Below are 6,705 nucleotides of genomic sequence, written 5' to 3'. Positions count from 1 at the left end.
TAAAACAAGCCCTATATCGACATAACCTGAAAGGCCGCTCAGGAAGAAGCCACTGCCCTAAACCCGCCATAAGAAATCCAGACTACGGTTTGGAACTGCACATGGGGACAAAGATCGTACTTTTTGGAGAAATGTCCTCTGGTCTGAGGAAACAAAAATAGAACTGTTTGGCCATAATGACCATCGTTATGTTTGGAGGAAAAAGGGGGAGGCTTGCAAGCCAAAGAACACCATCCCAACCGTGAAGCACGGGGGTGGCAGCATCATGTTGTGGGGGTGCTTTGCTGCAGGAGGGACTGGTGCACTTCACAAAATAGATGGCATCATAAGGAAGGAAAATTATGTGGATATATTGAAGCAACATCTCAAGACATCAGTCAGGAAGTTAAAGCTTGATCGCAAATGGGTCTTCCAAATGGACAATGACACCAAGCATACTTCCAAAGTTGTGGCAAAATGACTTAAGGACAATAAAGTGAAGGTATTGGAGTGGCCATCACAAAGCCCTGACCTCAACCCTATAGAAAATTTGTGGGCAGAACTGAAAAAACGTGTGTGAGTAAGGAGGCCTACAAACCTGACTCAGTTACACCAGCTCTGTCAGGAGGAATGGGCCAAAATTCACCCAACTCATTGTGGGAAGCTTGTGGAAAGCTACCCAAAATGTTTGACCCATGTTAAACAATTTAAAGCCAATGCTACCAAATACTAATTGAGTGTATGTAAACGTCTGACCCACTGGGAATGTGATGAAGGAAATAAAAGTTGAAATAAATTATTCTCTCTACTATTATTCTGACATTTCACATTCTTAAAATAAAGTGGTGATCCTAACTGACCTAAAACAGGACATTTTTACTTGGATTAAACGTCAGGAATTGTGAAAAACGGAGTTTAAATGTATTTGGCTAAGGTGAATGTAAACTTCCGACTTCAATTGTATGTCATGCAGTGCCATCGTATATCCAGTAAGATCACTAATAAATTGTGCCAAGGTGCAGAGTCATTTCAAATAAGGATTTTATGATTGTGATCAACTCACGCTCTACTCTAATTTCCTTGGAAATGGCAGCATGCCCAGTGATGAACCAACAGTCTTGTACTGTATAACCCACCTTGATGTCTTCCATTTAGCTTGCATATAGTAGAAAGAAAAAAGCAACGAAGAGGCAGGGTTAAAACATAGCCAATAGAGTGGGGGTTCATCTCACTGAAAATGGGGTATATCCTGAAGGAGACCTTGATAGTCATTACATGTCACATACAGTATGCCTGTTTCACACTATAGGGCCGACCTGAACTATACCCTGCTGGCTCTGATCATTTCTTTTCACATTGTCCTGCAGCGTTGCAGTAACTATGGTGGATTCGTAACCAGTTCAGCCCAGTGCAGCTTGGCTTGGCTCGGCTCAGCTCAGTTTGGCTGAGTAGTGTGAAATAGATAGAGTAATGAAATCCCATTGTGCACATTGCTTGCTTTAACTGATGCCATCGGGGTAACCTGTTCTCATCACTTCTAAGAAGTTCCCAGCTGTCCTCACAAAACCAGGCCTCGGAGTTAAGGCCTACAATTGAAATGAAATAAAACATGATCTGGAGATAGTTGAGATTATACATGTCATTTACACCACAAATATCTCAGCACTTTAAGTGCTCCCTTCAAAAAGTCATAAAATTTTACTCCAGGAATTCGTCTTGAGATGTGATTATCCTTTTCCAAATAATCACCCATTGTAATTAGAATTCTAAACTGTCATCACCAAACCCTTGAATTTCATGAACACATGATCTAATGTGACGTTCATGTGATAACATGCTGCAACATGTAAAGCAACATGGGATAACATGAAGCTGCACATGTGAAAACGTGATCACATATGAAGTGTTCCAAAAACATGTTTTCACATGATTTCACATGTGACATTTCATGTGAAATCATGTGATTGTACACGTGTGAAATATTTTGTTTCTCTGTAAAAGGCATTCAGGGCCAAATCCTACTGTAACTTGATATCCATGAATAACTTGAATTCTCATGTCTACCATTGACCCCAATAACATGGTCCGTGGGGCGACGCACAATTGGCATAGCGTCGTCCGGGTTAGGGAGGGTTTGGCCGGTAGGGATATCCTTGTCTCAGTATGTAAAAAATGTAATAAAATGTATGCACTCTACTGTAAGTCGCTCTGGATAAGAGCGTCTGCTAAATGACTAAAAATGTAAAATGTAAATGGGTCTGGGTTAACACATGTATATTCAGCCCACAGGTAGGATTCAGCCCACAGGTAGGATTCAGCCCACAGGTAGGATTCAGCCCACAGGTATCAAATTATTCAGTAGTTAAATAATCACTGGCACCGTGATAGGCCTACTCAATTTATTGAATGATAGTACAAGCAGAAAATAGAAAATTCAATGATCAAATGTAATTTTCATTAACAAAGTTCAAACAAACGTGAAAGGAAAGGAACATAATTATACAGAAAAAGAATAAATACAGTGAAAACTAAATGTAAGTGACGTACTGTACGTAAGGCACATTTGCTTTCTCAGCTGTTGCCAAGTGTCATGTCAGTTGAGGAATGTGGTCATATTTCTCTTACCTTCGTCTAATGCAGAGGATGGGTCCCAAATGGCACCCCATTCCCTATATAGTGTACTACTTTTGACCAGAGCCCTATGGGCCCTGGTCTAAGGCAATGCACTATAAATGGAATAGGATGCCATTTGCAACCATCCAGAGTGATGCATCCAGAGTCAGTGGTCTCACCCACTTCATCTGGGTGGCAATGAATCAGAAAAAGCACTTGGGTAATGTTCCACTTCAAGCAGGCCTCAAGTAGACCTAAATTCCCTCCTTTCACATTACTTTCAATAAGTTTTTTTTTGTGTGTCACAGTTATACGAGTAATACTGAAACCCCAACTATTTGGATATATCAGACATTATATAGAATTGTAAAAAAAAATAAAAAAAATAGGTCAATATTGAGAAATAATTTAGTTTTGTGACAGAAAGAAAAACGATACGAATGTAGAGGCAACCCTGAAGCAATGAATCATTTTATCGCCTTGGAAAGGAAGACCGAGCTTCTCAACGCAAGCTAATTGATTGACCTATAAATTTAATGAATTTTTTAAAACTGATTCACCATTAGCCTCATGTAACAAAGGTGAAGCAGAGAGAAAACTGCAAAGGACCGTCTGGCATGTCGTGTGTTGTTGCGGCCTTATGCTCCACAGGGAGTAAATAGTCCTGTGTGGCTCAGATGTCAAGAGCATTGGTTAGAGGGTTGTGGGTTTGATTCCCGCTGGAGGTCACATACTCTGAAATATATGCACTGTACTGTAAGTCCTTTTGGAAAAAAGCATCTGCTAAATGGCATATATTATTATAATATTATAATTAAGTAACTCATTTAACATGAAGGGCACCGGCCCTGTTCCGTTTACTGTGAGAACCCTGGAAGAGGGTGGGTAACGTCTCTGTCTCTCTGTCCCGGTCATGGATGTAACTCAGCCTACCCTGGGACCCAGGCGAGGGGGCATACTGATCACAGAAGGCTCCTTTTAAGGCTGGGGCCACAAACCACAGACAGGGAGACATAAATCATACCGTGTTTCAACTTGAAACTTTGGTTGACGTTCATGCCCCTTTGAGGGGTTATGGAGCCCTTTCCTAGCAGGTCATCGTTCCATCAAGGGTCTGTTAGTTCAAGGGTCTGTTAGGGAACACAGATAGTGGGTGAATGAGAGGGAGCACTCTAAGTAAGAGCAGTGGTAATACACAAAATATTCACAATGCTGGCTAAATATATTTATATTTACTCTTACAAGGTTTTCTAGAATAGGGAGCATAATTAGCAAACTGGAAACTACCCTGGAGATCCCACCGACAAAGACAGAGAGCCCAAAACACCCTTAACATATGTCTTGCTGCTCCACTTATTCCTTTGTACAGGAAGCCTATACATAGTAACCCTCAAGAGACGGATATGACTATTTAACATAAAAATTGAACAAAAAACTCACTGTCTACTTTTCAAATCCACCGTTCCATACTGAATCCTGTAGTTCCAGTAGGGGAAGTCATTGTTCCAGATCACAGGAGTGGAACAGCCTTGCTTTCCGTAGAAGACCTTGACGTAGCCATCTGTCTTAGATAAGTTGTCGCCCCAGAGCCCCGTAGCTCGGACCACCGTCACATTCATCCTGGCCACGCCCGGTTTACCGGGGCAGCAGTTGGAGTCCACGTTCCTGTGACCGCTACACTTACAGATGCAGTCTTTGTTGCGTCTCCCCATCTTGCAAGCAGAAGGGCAGGAGGTGGACACAGCGTACTTCTGGATGTATTCTCTGATGGCATTGCGCTGGTTGGCCTTTTAAGGATGGGGTTGTCTCTGGCCAGGAAGTGCAAGGAGCTGAGCTGGTGAGAGACCACACCAGGGACCTTCTTCAGGGACTTCAGCCAGGTTTTATAACCAAACACTCTTGATGGTGCCACTGGCTTCCACCCCCAGACAGTTGCTGACATAATGGAGGGAGAGGCCACTCATGGCCATCTCACAGGTGCGTATGGCTGTGGTGGAGTGCACCCGGCCCCCCAAGTTCACCTTGCGGATGTAGTGGGTGCCATAGACGGAGATGAAGTGGCTGTAGGCAGGGCCGGTCTTGTGAGTGTACATGCAAGGGAGGTTTTTAGGGAGTCCTGAAACTCCCGGCTCAGGGGAGGTTGGGTTCGGAGGCGGAAGCTAAGGACAGGGAGAGAGGTATGAGGAATTTAAAAAACTTCAACAACATGGAGAACACTGTTTTTTTCCGTATACAATCTATATACATTTCTGTTGTCTTTTTTTTGCTTTAGACTGCATTAATTTACAATTTACAAATCAAAATCTTGACTCACGTGTAATATTTGCATTTGAATTCATGGCTGGTGAAAGAGAACTTGTCTTTGGTGGAGTGGTCTCTGGCGAACATGGCAGTTTTGGAGTGTGTGCCTCCAACAGCAACCCCAGCAATGCCCTTGATTCCCAGACCAACCTTCCAGCTGACGCTGGCACAGTTAGTGGTCTCCTTCAGAATGGAGCTGCTCGACTCGTACATCTGGCTGCTGAGGCTCCGACGACACGTCACCTTTGTGCGCCAGTCCAGTGCGGAGAGCGGTAACTTCTGGACCTGGTTGTCCATCAGAGTGTTGGTGCACAGGGTGCAGTTACCATCGTGCCCACCCACCATGAACTTCCGCACATCCACCACAAAGGCGCCGGAGGTCTGCATCTTGACGATGTCAAAACCCTCTCCGGCCAGGTTGTGACCGGGGACGAACGGAGCCTTTTGGCAGTCGGTGAAGGAGCCAGTGTGGCAGCCGTGACACACAGGGAGGAAGAGGAGGAGGTAGAGTAGGAGGTTGACAGGCATTGCAGGTGCTGGGAAGAGAGAAAATTGACAAATGTGGTGTGACAAAGTCAGGTGATAGACAGAAAGAATTTAATGAGGGATTTTTTAAATAAAATATATTAAAAGATTTTGCAATTGCCATCCCAATGGGCAAAGACGTCACATCAACATCACAACAATGGGTGTATTTACTAAATTTGGGTGTAATATTAAAGGACAGAAATAAATAAAAAACGTCTCAGGTCACTGTGAAATCCACACGGAAGTTCGTTCAGGCATTCCAAGATTTGTATTTCTCACATTGCCTTGAAAAGGTCACTAAAGTTAATGAATTGGAAAACAATATAACATAGATCATACATTGGATATAAGAGGAGTTATTGATGCAAACATCTTGGATTCAGATCTAAATCAAAGCAAAGAAAACTGGTTGACATTTAATGGGAAGATTTTGCTGTACATATGAGAGAATAATTTTGATAAAGTAGATCTTAAAAAAAAAAAATAATAATAATTTGAGGAACAAATTAATTATTATTTGATTTACTGAGCCTCCATCATATCCTAAGAGGACTTTTTACAAAAAAATAAATAACGATTTAGTACTAGTATTGTTTTCTATCTCTCAATTTCTCCATACCGTGCAACAATGATAACAGTATTCATACTCCACTGACTGAATGGCTCTCTCATTTGAACTGTCTTTGAGAATCCAAATAACTAAACCTTATATTAGGCAGTATGTCCTTTTGGACAATCGAGCTCTTTCAATTCTTTGGATTGTGAGTAGTTCTCTTATTGACTGTTGGAAATAGTCAAGCGAGTTAACAATAGTTCATGGGTTCCCAATAGTGACTTTATGACCATCATGTAGATGAAGAACAACATTATGAACTGAAATTCAGAATAATGCTACTTCCTTTCGAATATGAAAAGCGGGGTCTTTATATCCAGTGATGATTCATAAAATATGTACATTGAGTGGCAGGGAAACAACAATAGTGAGTTTTCTACAAGAGGAATGCGGATCAAATTATTTGGACTCACCTTACACAGAGACGTTGGTATTTCGAGGTGTAATACACTAGACAGGACAACGGGAAAACTATCTTTATATACCAACATACAGTATGTCAAATGGGGAGTGGCTAACAGAGATATACCAATGTATGGAGTAGTCTGTGACACACCAAACAACCAACTAAGCACAAACTCTCTCTCACACACACAACCTCTCTAACACCCAAATATACCCATACACACAACACAAATACAAGGGGACAGGCATACTTCATTTAAAAAAAA

At 42.0% G+C, this 6,705-nt stretch overlaps 1 pseudogene; it reads right to left on the bottom strand.

Annotated features, from left to right (window-relative positions):
• Nucleotides 1-2,541: 2,541 nt before the first annotated feature.
• Nucleotides 2,542-5,421, bottom strand: LOC129832736 (perforin-1-like; annotated as a pseudogene).
• Between the last annotated feature and the right edge of the window lie 1,284 nt (nt 5,422-6,705).

The sequence above is a fragment of the Salvelinus fontinalis genome, chromosome 34 (genome assembly GCF_029448725.1).
Source record: "Salvelinus fontinalis isolate EN_2023a chromosome 34, ASM2944872v1, whole genome shotgun sequence".
Lineage (NCBI taxonomy): Eukaryota > Metazoa > Chordata > Actinopteri > Salmoniformes > Salmonidae > Salvelinus > Salvelinus fontinalis.
Note: the sequence above shows the minus strand (reverse complement) of the source record. Positions and strands in the feature narration are given on the sequence as shown.